This window comes from Symphalangus syndactylus, chromosome 21, assembly GCF_028878055.3.
Source record: "Symphalangus syndactylus isolate Jambi chromosome 21, NHGRI_mSymSyn1-v2.1_pri, whole genome shotgun sequence".
Taxonomy (NCBI): domain Eukaryota; kingdom Metazoa; phylum Chordata; class Mammalia; order Primates; family Hylobatidae; genus Symphalangus; species Symphalangus syndactylus.
This window is the reverse complement of record NC_072443.2, coordinates 54,622,900-54,649,642: the sequence shown is the minus strand read 5'-3', so window position 1 is coordinate 54,649,642 and position 26,743 is coordinate 54,622,900. Positions and strand designations below refer to the sequence as shown.

Below are 26,743 nucleotides of genomic sequence, written 5' to 3'. Positions count from 1 at the left end.
AGGACTGTGTATCCAGAGTGCAGAGCTGGGACCCCAGTTGATGGTGGGAGTCACAGAGCAGTAGATTCCTGCTCAGTGAGAGGCCAACCTCCCCAACAAATCTCACCAGGGCTCAAGTCGGTTGCCAGTGAGGTAATGAGCTCCCTGTCCTGGAATGTGTGCAAGCAGCAGCTGGGGTCTGTAAAGGGGACTCCTGCACCAGGTTGGGTGGGGCTGCAATCCAGAGCCTTCTCTGCCTCCCAGCCATGCCCCAAACCTGTCTGGAGCAGCAGGAAGGATTTTCTGCACCACTGGAGGGAGAAAAATCAATCTCTTTTTGACAGGGCCCCCAGGAAGTGCCAACAATGTACCAGGTGCTGCCCAGAGCCCGGAATTACTCAGGGTGAGGTTCTCAGGCCTGGGAGGGGACTGGGGAGAAACTTGGCTCCAGAAAATTCCTTGATTCATAATGCCAAATAGATACTATCGAATTTGGCGCTTCTGGGCCTGTCCCAGACCCTCGGGCTGCCCAGGGGACCTGGGGGTGAACTTCCTGGAAGAAGGAAGGATCCTTGGGAGGGGACGTCAGACAGCAACCTCTGGCTCCCACAGGGTCCATGCCACATGCTGCTCCTATGACTGGAAGTGTCTGCCACCCTCCATAGCATTCTGAGGGTCATCTAATTTTAAAAACCAAAGGCTTCCCAGCATTGAACACACTGCTCGCTATCATCCCTGCCCCCAGCACCCATGGCAGGCACTCTGAAGCACTGGGTGCTCCAGGATCGATCCTGCACTGCCCTACTCCAGGAATGTGTCCCCATTCATCTCCGCAGGCCCAGCCCAACCCAGCCCTCTACAGGCCTCCACAGTGCCACTTCCTCCGCAGAGCCACCTGTCCCAGCCCCACCCGACCCCAGTCCTTATCTTGGTGCCTTGTTTTCTAGCAAGCCCAGTGAGACCTTGGAGCTTTGCAAACAGTGACTCCTCAATGAGGCCTTCCCTAGCCCCCGAAACTGAAGTAGCCCCGTTGGTCATTGCTAAGGATGGGTGACTCAGACCAGTCAGGGCCAAACTGAAGTGAGTCCTGGGGATTCTGTGCACACAGAAGACAAGAGCTGTTGATTATCTCCCACCAGACATGAACAGGAGGGAATGCAGGGGCCAGAGCTGTGGACAGGCATCGTGCAACCACATGGGGCAGAGAGTGGCATCAACTAGGAAAGCAAAGCTGAGAAATAGAGAGGGGGCAAGGAAGGGGTGCATGCGGTTGGGTCCTGGGAATATCATTTGCACCCTGGATCAAGCCAGACCTGAATTCATTAACCCAAGACCACTGTGTTCCAGGAACTAATGAATGCCCTTTGCTCTTAAGCAAGCTTGAGTTGGGTTTCTATCCATTACAGCTTAAAGTACCCTAACTGGAATAGAAATCCTTTCATCTGGGTGGTGGAGGTGCCCTTTGTAAAGCAGACAGCCAGCCCCTAGTTGATGGGTTTTAAGCCACACATGGCATGGCGCAGGTCTGGGGAGCCAAGGACTGGTTTGCCTAAAAAGGCCTTTGGAAGGCCAGGACTTCGAGGGCTGGAGCTCGAGACTCCGGATTCGTTGAGTATCTGCTGCTTCCTCCCCTCTGGAACCCCTCTGAGTTTGGCCAGCCTGGCTTCTCTGCAGGGAGTGGTCTGTTCTGGACTACTTGTACCTCAGGTTACAAGCAGTGATCTGGGCAATCAGAATCAGTCTCCATGTAAGCATGATGTGGCCAAAGGCAGCCTGAAGCAGAAGAGCAGGCACTGTGGCAGAGTCAGGTCACCCAAGAAGCTCAGTTCAAATCCCATCCCTGCCACCACATGCTGGTGATGGCAGAAATGGCCCAAGGGAACATGGCACACTCTCTGGCTCTCCATTTCCTCATTGCTGCTGGCCTACCTCTGACCACGGAGGCCGAAAACACAACACATCGCCTGAAAAAAACAGAGACCCGGAAGAGCAACTTCTCCCTTTCTATCTTTGGATGCTGTGGTGTAAGAATGTGATTCCTGGAGCTTAGGCAGTCATCTTGTGACCATTAGGCAAGACCTATGAGGCTGACAAGGTGACAATGGCAGAATGGAAGGATGAAAAGAGCTGGGGCCCAAGAAAAGACGATTAAGCCTCTGAAAGAAACCATATCCAGGTTTTTATTTTGCAGGAAAAAAACAAACTCCTATCATCAAAACCACTTTTGGTAATAGTAAGGCATTCTGTTACTTGCAACCAAATGCATCCTAAGAGATTTGTTCCTTGCTGTAAAGTAGGGACAGGTCCTCTCAAAGGGAACAGTGGAGATTAAATAGGAGAAGGCTCTTTGGGGCCTGGCACCATGTATCTCACAGAACTGGCGCCCAGCCTGTGGGAACTTTTCTCATTTTGAGCAGTGGATGCTGGGATGAGCGTGCACAGGGCTGGAAGGGCAGGGCAGGGAGAGTGGCGCTGTGGGGCGGAGGGAGCCGTCGGATGGAGGTCCCGCTTCTGTCTGTACACTGCTGTGTGCCTACAGGCAAGTCCCTTTCCTTCTCTGAGTCTCAGTTTTCCCTACCAATGAAGGCACCACAGGGGGATCTCGGGGAGAAAAGACGGGGACGGAGGGAGACAAGGAAGGCAGGGGGAGGAGAGAAGCAGGTTGGCTGAAGTTGTCCACACTCTCCCAGATGCCCCTGGAGTGAAAGCCCATTTCTGTGCAGTGCAGCAGCTGCAGAGATGAGAGGAAGTGACCATTTCCCCCGGAGGTCATTAGGAGTTCCTGGGAGCCCTGCTGTTGAAGCCCCAGCCCTTCGTCCTTTCTCCTGCCTTCTCCCACACCCAGGTCAACTCACCCCAGAACCCCTGTCCTATTGCAAACACCCCCCGCCCAGCGCCGGAAGCGTGTCTGTGCTGCCGCCACCTGGCATGGCAACCCCAGGGCATCTTTAAGCAGCCCCTGCAATGGCTGCCTTTGTTCTCCCCTCACACGATGCGCTCCTGGTCCCCGCAGCGTCTTCTCCCATCCACATTGCTGGTACTGCTATCTCCCATGCTCAGACCCCAGCCACCCTCCCCTAAGCAAGAGGCTCGTTCCTGAACCTTCTCCAAAAAGGTCCAAGCCAGCTGGATCACACGGTAAAGGTGGGCCCCGGTCAAAAAGATGCATAGAAAGCAGGTGGGAGCTTTGCTGGATGTGGAGGCCCCTCGCCCTCAGGCTGGAGGGCTGATGGCTTAGTTTTCACAGAAGGCCATGCCTGGGTCAGACTCCAGAGACTTGAGGCAGGAGATGGTCACCAAGTTCCTCTGGCTTCCTCTCCTTTGCCCCATGCCCCCATCTGTTCATGTTTCTTGTCTCCAAGCACCCACCCTGCACCAACCAAGTGAAACGTGGGTCCGTCATCCTCTGTGTGTGGTGGAAGGTGTCCCTGGCTGCTGCTCACCCCTGCTCTGCCCCGGGAGGCTGAGCTGTGTCCCTCCTTGCCCTCCAGCTTCCCAATGGGGGATCCCACAGGGACTGGAGGGCAGGAGAAGATACAGGCTAAACTTTTCCACCCTGGACTCCCTGTCCATGGACCACATGGCAGCTGTGACTGCCTCCCTCTACCTAGAACCACAGCACCTGCCAGGAGGCCCCTTTCCCCAAGCCACACTTTCTCTGCTAACACTGCCCTCCAGGGCAATCAGAGCTCCCCACCGTTACCAGCCCTAAGGCTTTTTTAGAATTCCCTAAATCCTGCCCACATCCCTGTAGTCATCCTTTACCTAAACTTTCCTCTGTTACCCCTGACTACACCATCTCCCAGACTCTGGCAGGCACACTGGGTGAGTGAGTCCCTCCTTGAGCCCCAGCTTTGTCTCCTCATGACATGGGCTCAATGGGACACACCTGGTGAGGCAGCATCTGGGTTAAATGACCGAAGGTGGAGTTCCAGGGGAAGGAGGCACTCACAATCACTGCTGTGATTATGTAGGATTGTGCCATTGTTCAAGGCTCTGCCGGAAATGTTGGTGTTGGTGTCAGGATCAGAGTGAGGACAATTTCTCGGCCTAGGGTTCAATGCTGGCCTCAAGCCCAAGCTGCTCAGTGCCATTTCTTCCTATGTGTATGCCTGAACTTCTCAGCAGACTGAGCGGCACAAGGGCAGGATCCATGCCCACCTCTAATAAAAGCCGCTGCCTCCGAGGTAGCTGCAGTGTCCAGTGCCTGACATGAATGCACACAGAAACCTTATGAGGAAGGTTGACCATCATCAGCCTGTTTCACAGATGAGCAGACTGAGGAGCCAAGGGGTGGCAGTATGGGCCACAATCACACAGTCAGGAAGCTTGGAACTGGTATCAGAATCCAGCAGTCTGGCTCTAGAGCTGTGATGCGGCCAAACAGAAGGAAGGTGGGTGGGCTAGGATGGCCTTGCCCCCTCGGTGATGTTCACCTGGGCTGGCTTGTGTAATGGACACTGCCACATGCCACCGGGATCTGTCCTTCAGGACCAGACACTCCCTCTGCAGCTGCTGGGAGTGTTGCTGCTGATGGCTAGCAGCTGAGTTCCTCCCTAGGCACTGCCCTCCCCTGATGGGAGCTGTATCATCCAAGGCCACTCCCCCTCCCTGGGCAGCCCCCCAGCCAAAGACTTGTTGGTGCTGGGTACAAAGGCCCATCTCCCTGCCTCCATGGGGCTAACCCAGCTCCAGGTTTCTCACGGGACCAGCATAAGTCCCTGTGGCTGCTGCATCACTGGCTAACTTCTCTCGATGCCCAGGGCTGCCTTCCTCACTGCCTTACAGGTGTATCTCCCCAGAGTCCTGCCCAGGACCAGTCCTGCTTGCAAATGTCCAAACCAGGGACCTTTTCCAAGGCACTGAATGAAGACAATGTGGAGGTCAGTGGGCAGGCAGCCTTGGACCCCCCACCCCAGGAGACAATGAGTGTGGATACCCACACCAGGATAGGTGCTACAGGCTTCCATCCAGAGCTGCCACCACCTGCTCCCCTCCTGTTCCTGCTCCTGCTTCTCCTGCTCCTGACGATGTTCCTCCTCCTCCCCCTCTTCCTCCTCCTTAGGCTCCTCCTGCTTCCCCTCCTCCTCCTCAGGATCCTCCTGCTCTTCCTCCTGCTCCTCCTTCTTCTTCTCAAGCTCTTCATGCTCCTCCTTCTCCCCTTCCTCCTCCTCTTGCTTCCCTCCTCCTGCCCCTTCTCTTCCTCTGCAGGCTTCTCCTCCTCCACAGGCTTCTCCTTCTTCCCAAGCTTCTCCTGCTCTTCCTCCTTCTGCTCCTCATCCTCCACAGTCTCCTCCCACTCCTCCTCACAGGCTCCTCCTCCTTCTCAAGCTTCTCCTTCTTCCCAAGCTTCTCCTGCTCTTCCTCCTCCTCCTCCTCCTCAGGCTCCTTCTACTCTTTCTCCCGCTCCTCCTCCTCCTTCTCAGTCTCCTCCTGCTCCTCCTCTCCCTCCCCATGTCGATCCATCTTAGCAGAAAGCTGCATCTCAGCCAGCTGCAGCTGTATACCTCTGGGCGACTCAGATGAAAGAGCAGAAAAAATGGCTTTTTTTCTGTAAACATTTGAGGTATTTTCTTTTTGGTGCATTCTTTAAGTCATTCTGGATGCACTGACTTCAAGCAAATACTCCTGCCTGACATGGAGGGGATGGCAGGGAAAAGGTGCACCCCATAAGACAGGGCCCCTGGAATGCAGCCTGGGAGGTGCCGGAAGAGAGGTTTCCACTCAAGCCAGAGACAGGTTTTCTGGTCTATACTGGGGGCCTTCTGAAACTCAGTGTTTGCCAGGTTACAACTGCTCAGATGCTGTCTATATCTCCTAAGGTTAAAGCCCAGATTCCTCTGCCTGGCTTTCAAGGCCCTCCATGAACTGATCTCTGCCCAACTTTGGGGTATTGTAGGAGTCTGAGAACTGTGGACACACAGCCCCTAACCCCAGACTCATCTCTTTCTAGGCTCCTACCCCCCGCCATTAACCTGTGCGGCCTGCACACAGTCACCCCCACCATGTGCTTACACACACACAACCTCCCCAGGCACAGCCCCATGCAATCCCCCACAGGCTTACACCCTCACACTCATCAGCACACTCAAAGCACACACTCTTATGCCTGTGCACACACTCACACACTCCCTCACAGGTATGCATGACCCATATGCTCACACACAGGTGCTTCTCATGCTGTCCATCCCTACACAACATATGCACAGATAGCCCTTCACACACACTCCTGCCCACATACTTCCTGGCACACAAGCTCACACACACACACCCTCAAACATGAAGGGAGCCCATATGGTGGTGGCTAGCAGATGGACCCACTGCACACTGGCACAGGGGGCCTGGGGCCAGGCCTCAGCTTTGCTCCCCTGTAAACTGTGGCATTTAAAGTAGCAAACCCATTTAGAGGTGGAATAGTCGAGCCCCACACGGTGCAGCCCCACACAGTGCAGCCTCTCCTAGATGCATTCTGGGTGCCTCTCTCTCATAAGTGACTTCCCTGCAGGCTGCTAGGTTGACTACGGGGCAGGGGTTGCCTTGGGCAGGCCTGTCCCAGAGTCTAGGTTAGTGGGGATTGTGGCCTGTGACCTGGGGTGAGGCAACTGGGTGATCCCAACCACAGTATGAGGGGCAGGGAGGCTGACAGCGGGCACATGAAGCCACTGAACTTATTTGCTTCTCCCAACTGCTGGAGCACCCTGAAATGGCCTTGGCAATCAGTCATTCATTCACTTATTCATTCATTCACTCATTCACCTTTCCACTACATGCTAACTTAATCCCTTCCCTGGCCAGGCGCTGAGGTTGGTGGCCAGGTGGGCAGAAAGAGGCAAGCCCCCGACTCCCTTGAAGCTTAAGCTCTGGAAGGGGAGGTGGCTGTGCTGTCAATTGTCACACGGGCATGAGGCTGATACCAGCTTCCACCAATGTTGGCCCTGAAGGAAAGCGCAAACTTGCTCCCGTTCCTGTGGTCACATCTCCCAGAAGTTTCCTCCGCAGCCTGGCTGGAAAATGTTTTTAAAACAATTTGAGAAATCTGAATCAGGCAAGGTATTAGACAGCATTGAGCAATTGTTTATTTCGCTCAGGGTGATAATGGCACCATGGTTATTTTTTTTAGAAGTCCCTATTGATTTGAGATACACAGTCATGTGTGGGTGAAATAACAAGTTGTCTAGGGTTTTCCTTAAACCCTTCCAGTTGTGGGGAGCTGAGGAGAGAAAACGAGGTAGAGGACTTGGACCACAAGCTGGGGTTGCTGATGCTGGGGGTCAGGTGCACACTGGGGGTCAGGGGCACGCTGTGGGTCAGGTGCATGCTGTGGGTTGGGTGCATGCTGGGAGCCAGGTGCATGGGGCTCCTTTTACTGTTCTTTCCATCTGTCCTCCAGGCATCCCCTGCTGCCTCTTTGACTTCATCTCCTGTGCCCTCATTCACTCCATGCTGGTCACAGTGGGTTCCTTGCTGTTCCTCCAGCACCCCAGGCATGCTCCTGCCTCTGAGCCTTTGCACCTGCTGCCCCTCTGCCTTGGGGTACTCTTCCCCACTCTCCACATGGCTCCCTTCCTCAGTGCTTCTAGCCTTTGCTCAAATCTCACCTTCCCTGTGAGGCTCTCCCTGACTTTTGCCCTGGTCTTTCCTACCCCTGCCCTGGCTTGTTTGGCTCCCTAGTTTGCGTCAAATGTGACACAGCACACATTTTAGTTGTCGTGTTTATCATGTCTCCCACCAGAATGTAAACTGCCCAGGGGCAAGGACCTGGTCTGTCCATCCCCTGCGGTGTCCCCAGCAGCTAGACCAGGAACATAGCTGGTGCTCAGTAAATACTTGCAAATGAACGACTGAGAGCAGTAAGAAAGAAAGCGACTGGAGTGATCAGGTGAGGAAGTGACCTTGAGCTGAGAACCAGACATTGAAGAGGAGTCGATGAGACAAAAAGGAAGGAAAGGGCAGGCCAGGCAGAGGGAAGAGCATGGGCAAAGGCCGAGGGCAGAAGGAAGCAGGGAGCAGTGAGGAAACAGGAAGGAGGGCAGTGGGCCAGGCTGGAGGGCCGGCAGGGTCTTTGTCCTGATGGTTCTCACTGGGGTCAGAGGAGCACATGTGGAATGGCATTGGAGAAGCTGTCTCAGGCGTCCATGCAGAGGACAGACTAGAGACCTGAGCAGAAAGGTCCTGTGACGCAGGAAGACGCAGGGTGGGGGCTCAGTCAGGCAGAACCAGAGACAGAATGGGGAAGCACACAGAAACCAGAGGACCGCCCGCCTGGCCAGCTCCCAGGGCAAGACTGCCGTGAACCCCTTTGGTGGTAAATCAGCTACAAACTGTGCATCTGATGAGGGCTGAGCCAGCATCCACAGCTCCTGCTGACCTGCCTGACTCTGACCAGCCCCATGAGGATGCAGAGCAATGGGACACAGAGCTAGAGGACCCAGAGCACGGGCCCCCTACATCAGTCCAGACCCTCCTCTCTTGGCCAGAGACCTGGGCTCTGTCAGGGACAACCCTAAAGGTGGTGGACTTCAAAGAGGGATGGGACCTCCCCACGAGGCTGGGGGAACAGTAACACCAGAAACACACTCACACACAAACTTGTCCACGAATGTCAATAACAGCATTATTCGTAATAACCAACAGGTGAAACAACTCAAATGTCCATCAATGTATGAATGCGTAAACACAATGCTGTCTTTCCATACAATGGAATATTATTCAGCCATAAAAAGGAATGAAGTACTGACACATGCTGCAGCATGGATGAACCTTGAAGACTTTATGCTGAGTGAAAGACGCTAGACACAAAAGACCACAGCATGTATGCTTCCAGGTGTATGCAATGTCCAGAACAGGAAATCCACAGAGACAGAGAGCAGAGGAGTGGCTGCCAGGGGCTGGGAGAGAGGGAATGAAGACTGACTACTAGTGGGTACAGGGTTTCTTTGAAGGGTGCTGAGAAGTTTCAAAATTGATTGTGGTGACAGTCGCACAACTGTGAATACACTAAAAGCCTTGGACTTGTACACTCTAAGAGGATGGATTGTATGGCATGAGAATTATATCTCAGTAAAGCTGTTTTAAAAAAAAAAAAAAAAAAGACTGGAGACCCCGTTGGGCCAGTGTCCCTAGGGACTTGGGCCATGGAGCACAGCTGCTCATGCAATGACAGGGGCGTCAGCCCTCGTGTGGGCATGCAGGACTCAGCCCTCGTCTCCAGATGGGCACAGCAGCATCCGTACGCTCTCCCCAGGCTCTGCTTCAGAGTCACCTGCAGAGTCCCAGGCTTTTAGAATCTGCTGATGCCTGGACCCCACCCCCAGAGGTTAGGATTTCACTGGTCTCAGGTGTGGCCAGGTGTCTGCTATTTTAAAAAGCTTCTCAGGATTCTCACATGTGACCAGGGGTGGAGAGCCCTGGTCATGTCCTCCATCCACTCTGGCAGTCCTGAACCCTCCAGCGGAAACTCCCACTGCAGGGCCTGTGCTGGGTGCCAGTAAAGTGAGGGTGGTTGGACAAAGTCTCTGTCTTCAAGAAAAACCCAGGTAGTCAGGGAGACAACCAGACTGGTAGAAGGAAGACTGGTCCAAAATAAAGGCCTGTATGTACTGCCATGGGGCCCACGAGCAGCTGGAGGAGGTGACCTGTGGGGTTTGAAGGATGAAGAGGAGTTCACCACCAGAAATTCGAGGGAAGGGTGTCACCTGTGCCTGAGCAGGAGTGCAATACCCTGGGGCTGGAAAAACCAAGGGAGCGGGTGTAGGTGCAGAAGAGAAGCTTGGTGCAGCAGTGACAGCCCCAGGTAGGAAAGGAAGGCAAGTTGGGACCTGAAGGGAGGCCTGGATGGAACCGCCATGAAACTGAGTGCTGAGAGCCAGGGGCCTTGCTCCTGGCTGGAGCCCAGCACACTGCAGGGAATTACTGGGGGTGTCTGGTTGTGGGGGTGTGGGCAGTTACTGGAGGCCAAGTGGTAGCCTCTGATGAGAACGCCATCCTCTGCCCTGTCCCCTGAGGCCCCAGGGCACCCACTGCCTTTCAGCCCCACCAAAACCCTTCTGTGAACACTTAATGTCAGGTATTCCAGGACCACACCAAGCCCATTCCTGCCCCAGGATTCCACAGCGGCTGATCCTTCTGCCTGTGACACCCTTCCTCCAGTTTCTCAGCTCTGGCTCAGCAACGTAAAGCCACCCTGGATGGCCCCCTCTCCACAGTGCCCTGCGTCAGCCCCTCTCACATCCCCTTGTCTCACATCCCCCCGTCTCACATCGCCCCGGCCACTCGGGGTACTTTGGGATGACTTGCTTGCTCTCCCCTCCCCTCCTGAATGTCAGCTCCAGAAACACAGAGCCCCCATCTGCTGTATTCAGGAGCATCTAGAGGAGGTCTGCCTCTCAGGAGACACCCAGCAAGCATTTTCTGAATGAATGAATGAATGAATGAATGAATGAATGAATGAATTCACCCTTGCAAAGGAGTCTAGATAGCCATTCTTTCATGACGGGTTCTTGTAGAAGAGGCCCTGACTTAGTCCACAGAAGATCAAGGCTGAAGCATCCCGGAGAGTCTCTGGGGCAGGGACACAGGCGACAATGCTCCAGAACATGGAGGAAGGACCCAGGAGCCGGGTCACACCTGGCTGAACATCCTCTGTGCCCTTGACCACCTCCATCTGAGCTGCCTGGGCCCCAGCAAGGCCCTGCCCAGGTGGCCAGCTACCAAAGAAGCCCTATAAACTTCCCATCCCAGACAGGAGCTCCCTGAGACATGAGGAGCAGCTCTGGCCTCTCCCGACTTGTGTTGGCATCCAGCATGCGGGAGCTGGTGTCCAGGAGGTTGGACTGGCCTGAACCAAGTTTCCACCCCGCCCTGCAACAGCCCCAGGATGTGTGTGAAAAGAGACCTCCTCTGAGATATTCTGTTCCTGCCTGTGGTGGGGTAGAGGTTTTCCAGCCTGGCAAATGGAAATACACCCCGGTTGTCTCTATGCGTCTGCAGTTCCCAGCTGAGGGTGCAGTGGGGCCTCTTCCCCTGGGCAGAGCAGGTGGGGGGCATGGTTGAGAAGTAACAAATTTCTCAGTGCTCTGAGCTACAAGGAGCTGCTGCAGGAGTGGAGACCCAGGGCCCAGAGGGACGTGGGTTTCTGTCTCAGCTGTGTGGCTTCGGGTCCTCACCCTCCTGCTGTCCCTGAGGTTCTGTTAGCACCATCTAGGCCTGCTGGCTGGTGCATGTGCAGGAGCAACAGTGGACCTGAAAGGTCTGAAACCACGGTGTGTGGAAGGAACTAAAGCCTCCCACAGCAGACAGAGGTTTTAAAGTCCTTTCTTCAAGCCCCAGCTCTGCCACCTGTTGGCTGGGTCACCCTCAGGATACCACTTAACCTCTCTGAGCCTGGTTCTTCAACAGGAAAATCAGAGATTATGAACTACCTAGAAAACCACCTCAGGGCTGCTGTTGGGGCTGGCTCAGGCAGAGAACAGGAGGTACCTGACTCACAGGAGGGAGCTGGGAGAGGGCTTCAAGGGGACCTGGTTGGAGCCTCCAAAGTTTTGCAGGACTGCTCTGGGCCAAGAATGCCAACTGGCTTAGGGACCCAGAGAGTAAAGCTGGGTCTCCCCAGCTAGTCTCAAAGGGCAACTCTCAGCTCAGTTTCTGTAGGTATGGAGTAGACCTTCCAGAAGGTAGCGAGCTCCCTATCACCAGGGTACTCAAGCTGGATTTAGATCTGCATCCTCCAAAACGGGAGCCACGAGCCATACGGGTGCTTGAACTGTGGCTAGTCTGAATTGAGATGTGCTATGAGTGTAAAAAAATGCCAGACTTCAAAGACTTATTACAGAAAAATTAAAAAGTATCTCAGTATTTGCATATTGATTACATATTGAAATGATATGTAATCAGTATCAGATAGATATTTGGGATATCTTAGATGAAATAAAATATCTTATTAAATTTAATGTCACCTCCTTTTATCTTTTCGATGTAGCAACTAGCAAATGTCATATGACCCATGTGTTTGGTATTATATTTCTACTGGACGGTGCTGGGTGAAATCCCTGCTGCTCAAAGTGTGGTTCCTGGACCAGCACCATCCGCATCATCTGGAAACTTGTTGGAAATGCAGAATCTCAGGCCCCGCCTCAGACCCACACATGGAATCAGGAGCTGCATTTCCACACAGTCCCCAGGTGAATTTTGAGAAGCTCTGAAGAGCCTGGGGCTGGGGGTCTCAGAGGGGAGCCCAGATAGGGGGTGGGAGCACATGGCCCGAAGCCCAGTCCGTATCAGGTGAAATATCAAGTCACTGATGCCTTTGGCCCTTAGTCATACCCTCAGCCTGTGGCGTCCTTTAAACCTAACCCTCACCAGGAAGTGCACACAGCTTTTAAGGAGAAGGGGACAACTTTGCAAGGGATTCGGCTCTGTGGCTTAGCAATGAACGCTATCAGGGAATACACCAGGAGCTGATCCCCCTGTGACTTTTTAAAGCCTGGGAAATAATCTCAGAAAACAACCGAAAAATACATCTGCGTGTTTTAAAAACAAACAAACAAAACTTAACCGACCCCTTCCCCACTCCACCACCAAATTCCTCCTTCTTTTTCTCTCTGAAAACTTGGCCAACAAGCATTAAATGGCACTAAATATAGAAATGGTGAGCAAGTAAATCACTCAGAGGTGCCACATGTTGCCCAGGGCCTGTTTTACGGTTGAGTTGTAAACCATTGAGACCGTGGAGCTGTAATTAAAATGCTGACAGCCTCCCAACTGCCAAGCAGCCAGGAGGCAGCAGGGCTGGGAACCAGCAAGCAGGGGTGCAGGGAGGGTGGTGCCCTTCCTAATGCTGATCAGCCCAGGTTCAATGTCCTCCGCAGGCTTCCAAGACACAGGCAGACCCTTCTCTCACAGAGAAGCAGGGCCCTGCACTCCCCAGTCTCTAACACATCTCTCTGTGACCTCCTCTCCTCCCTGAGAGCCACACTGGCCTCTTTGCCTCTGGGCTCTGACCTTGCAATTCCCTCTGACTCAAATGCAATTCCCCAGATGGCTCATTTCCTCACTTCCTGTTCAGAACTTACCTTCTCCAGGAGGTCTCTCCTGATTGCCTAACATAAAATGCCCCTGCTCCTGCCATCTGTGCCCTCTCATCCTGCTTTGTTTGTTCATCATAGCATTTATAACTCTCTGACAATAGATTCCATATATATATTCTATTATTTGTTTGTTGTCTCCCTTCCCCCGGAATGTCAGCTCCATAAAGGCAAGTACCATGTCTAATCCCAGAGCCCAAAACAGTACCAGATGCATAAATAGGTGCTTAATAAATATTTGTTGAATGAATGAATGAATGCATGGATTTCCATCCTTTCTTTCAGCTGGTCTGGTGATCTCACTGGGAAAATGTCCAACTTTCCAGCAGTGAACTCAGCTTTTTACTCATCCATTCACCCAACCATCCTTCCAAATAGCTATCCATCCATCCACCCATCCACCCATCCATCCATCCATCCACCCATCCATCCATCCATCCATCCATCCATCCATCCATCCATTCACCCATTCAGCCATCCATCTATCCTACTACCCAAACATCCATCCAACCACCTGCTAAGATCTGTCCGTTTAACCATCCATCCATCTATTCATTCATATTCCATTCATTCAACCAGCCTTCCCATTACTATCTATCTAGCAAATATCCATCCATCCATCTATCCATTCGTGCGTGCATGCATCCATCCATCCACCCACCCACCCATCCATCCATCCATCCATCCATCCATCCATCCATCCATCCATCTATATATCCATCCATTCATCCTACCACTCAGCCATGCACTCATCCAAACCAATCCCCAAATGGTTAGAGCTCCTATCCTGGGGTCCCATAGTCCCCTACACACTCCTCTACTAAATCCAGTTCATGTTGTCATATTTACATGCAGTAATTCACTCTTCTCCCTCTGTCATTAGAATGTAATCCCCCTCAAATTCAGAAATGGCATATTATTTATCTCAGACTTCAGTGCCTAAAACAGAGCTGGCATATAGGGATTCGGCTCTCTGGCTGAGAAATGAACACGATCAGGGAATACACCAGGGGCTGCCCCCCTCTAACTTTTTAAAGGCTGGAAAATAATCTCAGGCATCAGTGAATCGTTGCTGAATGAATATGTTTTTCCTTTTCCCTTATTTACTTGTTCACCGTTTCCAACTAGACTGAGCTTCCTGATGGCAGGAACCAGTTTTTAGTCATCTGTTGGTCTCTAAAACCTTGCACCTAAGGCAAAGAAGACACTCTATAAATTCTTAATGAATGAATAAGTGGATGAATACACAAAAGAGAGGAAGTAGAGCAAGAGTGCAGCCTCTGGAGCTGGACTGCCTGAGTTCATATCCTGGCTCTTTGCTTATCAACTGTATGACCTTGGGCGAGTCACTGAACCTCTCTGTGCCTCAGTTTCGTCATTTGTAAAAGGGAGACAATGCCAGGCTGATCTCACAGAGTTCTTATGAGAATTTTAGGAATTCATGCATATGAAGTAATTAGAACAGTGCCTGGAGTAAGACAAAAGCTGTACAGGTATAAACTATTCATGTGCTGCTGGCCCACTGGAACAAATATCGAAGGCACAGAGGGAAAAAGGTGGGAGGGAAGCTTCTGTCTGGGCCTGTGCTTTTCCCACAGGAGGCCTTCTAAGCAGGCACTCTAACTTTTCCCAGCCACACTGGGATCACTTGACAAAGTACCAATATTATGTCAGGTGGCCATGAGTGCTACACAGAAAAACAAAACGTGGAAGGGAACAGGAAGCAGCGAGACAGATTTGAGGGCGAGTTCAAATATGGTGGTCAGGAAAGGCCTCCTTGAGAGGTGATATTTGAGCAAAGACTTGAGGAGGTGAGAGGGTGAGTGTCTGCAGGCAGAGCGTTCCAGGCAGAGGGAACAGTAAGTGCAAGGGACCTGGGGCAGGGACATACCCAATGTGTGTGAGGAGCTGCAGGGAGACTGCTGCAGGGGGACAGAGAGAGGGAAGGGGAAGGAGACGGAGTGAGAGAGGGGCCTGTGAGCCACTGTGAAGGCTTCTGCATCTACTCTGGGTGAGATGGGAGCCATGGTGAGATTATAAGTGAGGAAGGCAGGGTTTAACCCACATTCGAAAAGCCTGCAGGGGCCCACGTTAGTAGGCTAGTGTGTTCCTACAGGGAAGAGACACTGATGGATAAGACCCCGGGGTAAGGGGACTGTCATGCCACTGCAGGGAAGAGATGCTGGTGGATAGGACTCTGGGGTAAGGGAATTGTTTTGCTACTGCAGGGAAGAGATGCTGGTGGGTAGAACCCTGGGGTAAGGGGACTGTCGTGCCACTGAAAGGAAGAGATGCTGGTGAATAGGACTCTGGGGTAGGGGATTGTTGTGTCACTGTAGGGAAGAGATGCTGGTGGCTTGGATCATAAGCTCGGGGGTATAAGTTATTAGGTGACAGACTCTGGACAGATGTTGTAGGTGGAACTGACATGTTGGATGTGGGGTGTGAAAGAAAGAAAAGTGTCATGGCCAAGGCCAGGGCCAGGGTTTGGCTTACACAACTGGAAGGATGCAGATGCTATTTACTGAACCAGGGGATGGAGACAAAGTCACCAGCAAGTTTGTGGGAGAAAGATCAGGAGTTAGGTTGGGGTAGATGCGTGCTCATGGGCCAGTGGACATCCTGGAGCAGGGAGGCAGGGTGGCAGCTGGATGCACAGGACTTGTGCTTGGGAGGCAGGTCTGGGCTGGAGACTGGACTTTATGGAAAACTTTAAAGGTCTTGGAATGTGGTGTGTACTTGGGTATGTGTGGCATGGGGCTGAAAGGACAAGGGCAGAGGACCCCTCTGGAGGTGGCTGCTCAAAAGGACTGAAAGACCTAGGTGGACATCACCTATTTTGGATAAAGGAGGACCAGCGTGGCCTTGCCATGGCTTGGTGTCCTGTGGCCCTCCCTGCTCAGTGCAGCAAAAAATCTCAATGGCAGCCTGGACCGCTCCTTCTCTTGAGTCTGCTAGCACACTCTATAGCCAGCAAATGGACAAAACAGAGTTTTAGAGCTAGAACAGTCCTTAGGAATAAGATGTAAGAATTAAAACTTGACCGTGGCTTTAAAATCACGACTACTACTGATACTAACAATGATATTCATAACAGCAATGACTGCTTTCCAAGCACTCATCGTGCCTGAGAGTGTAGGACGAGGCACTCCAGGGGCATTATCTTATGCAATCTGCACAACAGCTCTGACAAGTACAAATCCTCACTGCCTTTTTTCAATGAGGAAACTGAGGCTTGAGAAGGGTGACTGCCCAAGGGCACACAGCAAACAAGTGGCACGGTCAGGGCTCTGATCGGAGCTCTTCCCACATCCAGGTCATTCACACCTCCCCGCATGGTCTGGCCAGGAGCTCCTGACCTGCCTCGCATGCAAAACTCTCAGCCCAGCAGAGAACACCTCCGGGGGACTGAGCAGTACCCAACCAGAGCCTCAGCTGCCTCACCTGCAAAATAGACACAATTACACTGCTCACCTGGAGGACAGCTGTGAGACTTGGCCAAGAAAAGATGTTGAAAAAAAAAAAGGTCTTGCAAATCATAAAGTGTTTTACCAATGTCATGTCGGAATATATATATACATATTTTTGAGATGGAGTCTCACTCTGTCTCCCAGGCTGGAGTGCAGTGGTGCAATCTCAGCTCACTGCAACCTCTGCCTCCTGGGTTCAATTGATTCTTCCACCTCAGCCTCCCAAGTAGATGGGATTACAGGTGCCCGCCACCTTGTCCAGCTAATTTTTGTATTTTTAGTAGAGATGGGTTTCTCCATGTTGGCCAGGCTGGTCTCAAACTCCTGAACTCAGGTGATCCACCCACCCTTGGCCTCCCAAAGTGCTGGGATTATAGGCGGGAGCCACCGTGCCTGGTCTTGTTGGACTCTTTATTATTTCAAAATGCTACCAATCCATCCAGGTCCAAAAATACACATATACCCGCACACACACACAATTGAGAGTTAACAAGAGGCTGTACCAAGGATGAACAGAACTTGGGTTGCAGAGTTGGGATGGCTGGAGGGAACCCTGGCTCAGATGCTTTTTACCTGGGCAACCTCAAGCACACCACTGAACTGCTCTGTGCCTTCAGTTTTCTTCATCTGTTAAGTAGGAATGACAATAGGCCCTTCCCTGTGAGATCATTTACAAAGAGCACTTGAGATGGGACCAGCACATGGAAGGGCAGGCCTTGAGAGGGGCACACAGTGCCTTGCAGTGAGCAGCTGAGTGCTGGCCTCACTGCCCATGCCCAGCTGGCCGGGAATCTGTCCCTTCCCCACCATGGCCTGGGGAGGCCCTGAGACCCTGAGTCCGGCAATCCTGCCCAGGATCCTGGGATGCTGCTCACATTCACTGCCCGGACCTCAGCTGCCCATCTGAGAAATGGAGTTACCAAGGGTACCCAAGGATGTTGGGCCAATCAAATGGAGTAACCCCGGGAAAGCACCTAGAACCCCACCTGGGACAGAGCGAGAGCAAGTGCTTGCCACTGTGAGCAGCCTTGACAGCGTCTCAATGCACACTGAAAGGAGGTAATTTAAAGAAGTGCCTTTGTCAGGCAAGGAGTCCTTCCTAGGGATACAGTTGCACCTGGATTTCTCTTCAAAAGACACAAGTGTTGAGGATTAGGAAAAGTGACAGCTGCCAGCTCCTGGTGCCAGACCCTCCAGAACACCTCGTTTCTCCTTCCCTCTAGGACCACTCCTGCCCCTCTCCTCACCCACCTTCCTCCCATCACTTGGCTCCCCTCCCTCCCTCTTCCCGGCAGATTTGATAACACCCAGGAGTCCCAGTCCCCCTCCCGAGGACAAAGGCAGCAATTGTCCCCGGTGGGCGCCTTTTGACTTGGTCTCACCGTGGTGTAACTGAACCCCTGACTCTACCTCACTTAGGGGGCTCTCAGGGCCTCGCCATGCTGCCCCCTCCCCATCTCAGGTGGGTTTCAAACGAGTTCCCAGCTGCAGGGCCAGGAGCCACACTGGGAATTCCTTCCCAGATAAATCAGATTAGATGGCCAGCATCTGAGACCCCCTTGGGCTGGCGGGAGGCCAGGGAGGTGACAGGATGAGCTTCCACCACAGCTGAGACCTTTTCAGGCCCCTTAGTAGTAGTACCAACGTCTCAGCCCTTACTCCATGCCCGCCACTCTAAGACAGCGATGTCCAACAGACCTTCCTGCCACCACAGAATGGTCTAGTAGGAAGCCACGAGCCACAGGTGGCTATCAAGCACTTGAAACGTGGACTGTGAAACAATTTTTAATCTTATTTATTTGTAATTCATTTAAATTTAAGTGGCCCCATGTTGCTTGTGATCATATTGGACTGTGCAGCTATAAGCAGTTTAAATTCTTTTAATCATGTAATCTTCATAATACTCTATAGCGCTATTAAGTGTCCCTGGAGAAACTGAGGCACAGAGAGGCAGCGTAACATGGCTAAGGCCACATAGTTAGCAAGCAGCAAAGCCAGGAGTGGACTCCAGAGCCCACCTCACAGCACAGGGAGCACCTGCCTCTCGCCTGCCCTCTGTGCACGCCTGGGAATGAGAAGGCAGGGACAGATGCACCCAGCCCTACTGCCTGCGGTGCTCTGGTGGCTGTTTGTGACATGGCCTAGGATGTGTGCCACTTTATGTCACCAAGAGTATGCCAGGCCCAGGCTGGGCTCTGGGAGACACCGAGGCGAGTCTCACAACTGCCTGGAAGGATCGGGGGAGAAGTCTCTCCCACTGCCGTTCATCAGGCTGAGCAAGTCCAGAAACTCTGCTAAAACAGGAGGTGCCCTGGTCCCTGCACCAGGTGTGGGTCTCTGTCTGGCCATCTCCTTGTCCAGTCTCATCCTGAACCCCCATGACAGCCTGGGGCCCTTCACCTGCCAAGGTGGCACACAGAATCCCCTCTTCTCACTCACAACAGGGTTCCTCCCTCGCCCTGACGTGTCCTCTCCCAGGCAGAAGGTAGTGGCTCAAGGACTGCCCCAAGGCCACAGTGACCAGAGTAGGAGAGGATGCACGTGTGCTTGCCTGGATAACCCACAACCCAAATGACCACATAGCGGGGCCTTCTGGGGGCTGAGGACTGTAGTCTCCAAATTCCTCAAATCAGAGCATCTGTGAATCTTAGGGTAACATCTTGGAATCACAGGGTTTCAGGATCAGGAGACTGTGGGGATAAAAGCATCTGAGTCCAAGACTCCTGGGGGTGGCAGCATAGTTTGAGATTAAGACCTGGATCTGGAGCTAGGGCTGCTTGGGTTTAGATCCCAGCGCTGCACCTGCCAGCTGTGTGGCATTAAGCGACTTTCTTAACCTCTCTGTGCTTCCGTTTTCTTATTTGTCAAACGGAGAGAACAGAGAATGCTAATCTCATAAGACTACCATGGGGATTAAATTAGTACATATATTTCAAGTGCTGATATTAGAATCATGTCCATATTCTCCCAGCAAATGAAAACCTTCCCTCCACCTGTACCACCTGCTCTGACAGGGACTGCATCCCGCTTCCTGATAGTAAGTTCCTTCTCACTTGAGCTGCCTTTTCCCCATATTCTTCCATCCCATGGGTCCTGGTCCTGCCTGCCACCCTCCCAACCACACCACCCCCAGTCCTCAGGGACTGCAGGATGGTGACACCTTCCTGAGGCTGCTCCACTCACGGCTGAGCCACCTGACTCCTCCCAGGACTGGGTGTTCAGCGCCTCCTCAGGGCCTGCCCCGGCTGCCCACATCCATCCAGGTTGGGGGTGGGGTGGTCTTACCAGCCCAGAGCAAAGTGGGATGCTATGGACCAGACCGCATGAAGCTGGGGTCACAGACGTTTCCAGTCTCCGTGGGAAGGGCTGCCCCTGCCCCTACCCGTGTGGCCTCTCTTATCTCATCCCCTTCCTCCCCGGGTACTGTTCACTGCTATCACTGTGGCATCACTGACAAGACCTGGCTGGGCCCTGCCCTTGCTGTGTCATCGGAGAAAACTGGCAAAACCTCAGGCCTCGTGGGCACCCTCCGCCCCAGCCTGGGCTGGTCCCCCTCCAACCCGTCCTTGGTAGCTTCCTCTCTGGTCTCGTCTGGGCTCCTTTCTCTGGGCCCAGACACCCTGGTCTGATCATCCCACTAAGCTTTTCTCAAGCCCACGACGGACCTCCTGGCCCCTACCTCAGCCTCTCATCCAGCTCAGCTCCCCGGCCCTGGCCAGCTCCAGGGAGCCGAAGGGAGGTCTGAGCCCGGAGCCAGGCCCTAGGTGCGGCTCTTGCTTCTCCACTCCCTTGGTGTGCGGCCTTGGTTGGGCCCTTCCAGGTCAGGGTCTCAGTCTCTCATTGATTAAACGCCCACAGAAGAGAGAATCTCTAGCTCTAAAACAACCCTATAGCTTTCCTTGGTACTGTCCCGAGGCCACTGTCCTTGACAGTGGAGGCTAGGGAGGGTTCCCGGATGTAGCACATAAATAGGCTGAAAAATGAACCCCGACCTAAACTTACACCTCATAGAAAAGTTAATTCCAAGCAATCACAGAACCTTTCGGACATTACGCTAACTGAAATAAGCCAGACACAAAAGGACAAAAACTATATGATGCCTCTTATGTGGGGTGCCTAGAGCAGTCAGATTCAAAGAGACAGAAAGTGGAAAGGTGGGTGCCAGGGGCTGGGGTGGGGCGGGGGGACATGGGAGGTGGTTGTTTAACAGGGACAGAGTCTTCGTTTGGGAAGATGGTAAAGTTCTGGAGATGGAAGGTGGGGATGGCAGCACAACAGTGCGAGTGTGCTTAATGCCACTGGGGTGCACACCTAAGAATGCCTAACATGGCAAGTTTCAAGCTAAGTATATTTTATCACAATTAAAAATAAATAAAAATGTAACATACAATTTAAAAAAGAAATTTTTGTTGATTTTTTTAAATTAATGAATTTTTTTTAAAAAAAAAAACAGGTCACAGAGTTAAATGCTAAACATAAAACTTTTAGGAAAAAAAAAATATGGCAAAATCTTTGGGATCTAGGGCTGAGCAAAGAGTTTTTAGATGATACTAAAGGTACTGTCCATTCAAGGAAAAATAGATACATTGGACCTTATCAATTAAAACTTATCAAAGTTAAACACTTTTGCTCTGTGAGAGACCCTATGAAGATGACAAAAAAGACAAGCTACAGACTGGGAAAATATATTTGCCAACCGCATGTCTGACCAAATACTGGCTGCTAGAATATATAAAGAAATATCCAAACTCACCAGTTAAAAAAGTAAACTACCTACTTAGAAAATAGGCAAAAAGACATTAACAGATGCTACACTGAAGAGGCTATCCAGATGGCAAATAAGCACATGAAAAGATATTCAACATCATTAGCCATTCAGGAAATGCCAATCAATACCACAATGAGGTATAACATACATCTATCAGAATGGCAAAAAAATTTTAAAAACAGTGATGTCATCAAATGCTGGTGAGGATGTGGAGCAACTGTACCACTCACACATTGCTAGTGGGAATATAAAATGACACAACCACTCTCCCACAAAATGGAAAATGGTTTGGCACTTTCTTATAAAGCTAAACATACAGCCACCATACATTTGTGCTCCTGGACATTTATTCTAGGGAAATAGAACCTTACATTCACACACACAAAAAAACCTGTACACACATGTACACAGCAGCTTTATTTGTAATAGTCAAAACCTGCAAACAACCCAGACATCCTTCAACAGGTGAATGACAAAACAAACTGTGGAGCCTCTGTGCCCTGGAATACTATTCAGCAAGGTAAAGGAACCAGCTACTGATACACACACAACACTTGAAGAAGGCTTGAGGGAATCGTGCTGAATGAAAAGAAGCTCGTCTCGAAAGGTTATACTGTAAGACCCACCTACGTAACATTGTTAAAATAATGAAAGTATACAAGTGGAGAGCAAATTAGTGCTTGCTGGGGATTCGGAAGGGGAAGGGAAGTAGAAGTGGCTATACAAGGGCAACTTGAGGACCATTGTGTGTTCTGCATCTTGACTGTCCTAGCATCAGCATCCGAGTTGTGACGTTGTCCTACAGTTTTGCAAGCTGTCACCATTGGGGGAAACTGGGCAAAGGCTACACAAGATCTCTTCATATTCTACAATTGCATGTGAATCTACAATTATCTCAATATCAGCTCAATTCAAAAACACAAACTCAGTTAAATCTGAATTTGAGATAAATGGCGAATCATTTTTTAGTATGTCTTGTGCAATAGTTGGGATGTACTTTTATTTATCTCGAATTCAACTCTAAATGGGAGTCCTGTATTATACCTTGCAACCCTGCTCCTGGAAATCCCCCCAAGAAAGAGCAAGCACTTGTCATATCATTTGTTCACTCAACAAATATTTCTTGAGCACTTACTATGTGCCAGGCACTGTTCTAGGTTTAGGGGTGAACTTAGGCCATCACTACCCTGTGGTGCTGATCCTGCAGTGGGAGGCAACAAGCAATAAAGACACAAAGAGCTGTGCAAATGAAATCATTCTGTGCAGTGGTTTCACATGCAAGTAAAGTAGGATGATGGAGAGAGATGAGACAGACAGCGGGGGAGGGAAGTTAGGGAGGACTTCCCTGTTAAGGTGACATCTGAGCCGGGAATTGAAGGAATACAAGGAGCTAGTTCTGCAACGATTCAAGGAAAGAGCTTTCCAGACAGAGGAAGTGGCCTGTGCAATGGCCCTGAGGTGCAAACAAGCTTGGTTGACTGCAGGAGTGTGTGGTTGGAAGGTGGTGTGTGTGGGAGAGAAGCTGGAGACAGGGTTGGGGTACAATGGTCCCAAGAACCCCATGTCATTCCCCAGCCCACATGTCAGACCTGGAGACCGTCCTGGGAGTAAAGGAAAGAAGCCCCTGCCATGGAAGAAACCAAGGCCCTGAAGGGCTGAGATGTGTCCAAGACCATTCCTGCTCCAAGTCCCCTGAGTCCTGGCTGCAAGCCTTTCCATTCGCCAGGGCGAGAACCCACACCTGTGCCCAGGGGCGGGGCAGGAATGGAGGGCACGGCAGACTGAGGATGCCTCCTCCCAGCCTGGCCTGGCCAGTCAGCTTCGGGCTGGGCGGGGCCTGGCTCCTCAGGCCCTCGACATGCCACCACTGGCCACTCTATCTGGTCAAATATGCAAGTGGCCCTCGGGAGAGCAGAGAGGAGCATAGCTGAGCAGGCCTTATCTGGGCTCCGCCCCAGCTGCCAGGGGCTGGTCCCTGGTGTCCCCTGACTCACAGGCCTGCCTGCGGCCAGGGCAGGGGTGGGAATCCAGCTCCCAGGAGCACCCGGACCAGACGGGGCAGGGCAGGAAGGGACAAGACCGACACCCCTCCGTGTGCAAGAGGCTGGGCAGGGACTGGGAGGTGACTTTTCACTTCGATGGAATTCCATCCCCCTGAGCTCACCTCCCTTGGAGCAAGCGGCGCATTCCAGCAGGGGCCAGCCCCATCCCAGCTGGGCCCCCATCCCCAGGGCTGCCTCTCCTGGGCTCAGTTACCACACTCTCATGAAAGGGTTGCTGAGGGCCTCCACCCTCCCCCAGGCCCCCGGAGCTCTCTGGTGTACTTCTCTCTCCGTACGGTAAGGCCTCGAAAACCTGGCCTGCCAGGTACAATATTATCATGGAGGCTCGGAGACCCCTGGCCCTTGGCTGGGTTTCGCAGCTGCCCAGGCTTCTCTGCACTCCTGCAGGGGGATGTCTGCACGCACTCACAAATGCACCCAGAAGGCCCAGGTTCTCCTGGTTCTCCTCCAACCTCCCTGACTGTCCTTCCCTTCCCATAGCCCTCCTGTCCCAGTACCCATTTGCCCAGGCTGTGGCCCAGGCTCTCTCCTGCTTTCCCCCTTTAACCCTCCCATCGGGCAATCCTACAAACACCAGGGCTTCCGTTACGACCCTGCTCCTCCACGCCAAACACACCTGACACAGCTCCTACCTATTATGCTTCCTAAACAGCCTCCCCAGCCATGAGCCCCGAGGCTCCTGCTGGGTTTAGGCACCAACCGTGGCCACAGCCCCTTCACTGTGTACTCCACTCTATCTCAGACAGGGCCAGAAACCTGCCCAAGCACTGCCCCACCAAAGCCTCTTCTGCGCACCTCTGGCCTAAGACAAAGTCCCACTCCTTGTTCTGGCATTCAAGGCTGTGTGTTAGGATCTAGCCCCCTCTGCAGCCTCGTCACTTGTCCTCCCCACCCTCGGCCACACGGAGCCCCCACAGCATGCTTTGTTAGGACTTCATGCTTTTGAACATGCCTGTGCTGCCTGAACTGCCCTCTTCCTTCCTGATGCCTCGTCCACCTGGACTCCTTATCCTTCAAAGCCCTGCTAAGAATTCCCTCTTCTGCCTAGCACTCTTCAGACTTCAAGAGGAAACAAACCACTCTTCCTCTGACCTCTTTTCTTCACTTTCTATATCACGTTTCTCCTACAGTGTGTAACCCTGAATCACAATTTTTGCTTCTTGTACCTGATTCTCTCACTAGACTGAGCATCTAGTCTTGAGGGCAAAAACTGTGGGTAGTTAATTTCCTTGCTGCCCAAAAGGCTGGAAAGAAATTATTCAAAGCCACAAAGATTCTACCATCCAAAGATTTCAGCACGATGCTTCTGACTCTTCCCTTCCTCCCAACTGAGGAACCTATGATTCCACACATCACACACTAGGATGTGAACTTCGTATTCTAGGACGCCGACCTGAGGGGCCACTGATTTCAATCCAAAGTACAAAGGCCCCGAAATGCCAACAGGGGAAACTATAATTCTAAAATCACCTTGCCAAAAGATATTGGCACCTAACCATTCTGATTCGGCCTGCAGACCACACAATTGATGAGAAAGTGAGGGAAAGGGGGGGATGCCCCGAAGCTTCCTTGCAGTGCTGCCCCTGCCCCATGGCCCACACCCTGCTGGGCTCAGACTCAAACTAGGGACCTGCAGGACGCCCCTGCAGCATTTACTCTCCCTCATCTGCCAGGGGAGTCGGGGGCTCCCCTGCAGCCCTGGGGCAGCCCCTCATCAGGTCTGCAGAAGCCACATGGTGCACCCCCCACCCCGGCCTCCCCGCTTCCCCTTCTCTCACACCAGCTGCCAGCAAGCCCCAGAGCCCGTGGTCAGGTTGAGTCTTGTTTCCTCACGGCAGGAGTGAGGGAGTGGGTGATAAACACATCTGCGAGCCTTTCCGAGGCGCTCAGCCAGGAGCAGCAGCGGGCTGGCCCCTTTGCTCCTGTCGGTTCCCCAGCCCTGCCGTGTGTGGGGCCCATGGCAGCCTGTTGGGAGGGGACTTCTGGGGTGGGGTCCCATGCCTTCGAGTAAATGGCGTGTTGCAAAATCCCGGGGAACTGACTGGCACTGGTCAGAACAAGGAGTGGGTCATAGTCCCAATCGACAGATGTGGAAACTGAGGTCGCAAGAGGGGCTGGAACCCACAGCAGCTGGCAGCTGTCTTTGTTCCTGCCCTCGTCGGGGCCCTTGAGGTGTCCCATGGCAGCAAATGAGGGTCTGGCCACTTGGGGCTAGGCTGGAAGACCACCTCGCGTGCTCTGGCTGAATGGTGTCTGTGGTCACTGACCTAAGTCCCCACGGGTCAGTTGGTACCCTCTCTGAGCCTCCATTTCCATCCCTATAGCACAAAGGGGTGGGGTGGGTGCGACTCAGGCCTTTCTCTGCATACACCAGGGAGTCCACAGTCCCACCTCTTCGCTCAGGAAATACATAGTGTCTGTAGAAGTGCTTTTCTAGAAAGCCATCCCCAAGGGTCCTCCCTAACCAGAGAGCGCTGGGCAGGCAGGAGGATGTATGGCCCTCCACTCGGCTTTCCTGAGCTGGGAGGGCTGTTCCTGCTCAAGAACATCAGGTCAGGCCCAGCCTGCACTCCACTCACACCCAGCTCCTGACCCCACTCAAGGTAGCCCTCTGCCTCCCAAGGGTCTATGACTTCTGCCCCTCTCCTGCCCCAGAACTATCAGAGGCTCCCCAGCAACCACAAGGCACTCATCTATTTACTCCATACATATTGGTAGAGTGCCTACTGTGTGCCACGCTCTGGAGTGCTGCTGTGTCTGAGACAGCCCAGGCCTCTGTCCTCAGTATGCTTACAGTCTAGAGACGGGAGAAAGCCACAGAACAAGGCAACCTCGGAGAAAAGGCTAGGAAGGAATGTAAAGGGAAACCCCTCTGGGGAGAGGACATCATAGCTGAAACCTGAAGGACAAGGACACCATGGCAGCCACAGGCAGATCTGGGGGCAGAACACAAGGCTACATTCTTCGGCCCCATCCTTCAGGGGTTCCCTTTTCAGGAGCTCACAGACTAGCCAGTGTGGTCCCTAACTGGCCCCCTGTCCCTACCTCTGGGCCTGTGTCCATTCCTCCCCCACTCACCAGATCTTGGCTGCTTCCACCTCCTTTCCCTGCCTAGCCAAACCTTACTCATCTCTTGGGGCCTGTCTCCTCCAGGAAGCCCACTGAGATTGGTCTCATAGCCTCTGGCAGTTCCCAGTGTCTGTGTTGCCCACGGGCTCATGGCAATATGACAGAGCAACAGCCACAAGCCTCATGCCCAGTGGAGCTATATGGCTCACAGAACACACTCCCACGGGATCCACCCTGACCCTGACTTGCTGCGGGCCATGTGCTATTCTCTCCTTTAATTCTTACCATGGCCCAGCCAGGGAGCCGTGGGTG

General features: G+C 52.6%; 1 protein-coding gene across 1 annotated transcript in view; it reads right to left on the bottom strand.

Moving 5' to 3' along the window:
* WNT7A (Wnt family member 7A) overlaps window positions 1–26,743 on the bottom strand; it is a 61,236-nt gene that overhangs the window by 8,527 nt on the left and 25,966 nt on the right. The gene's annotated exons all lie outside the window — the stretch shown is intronic.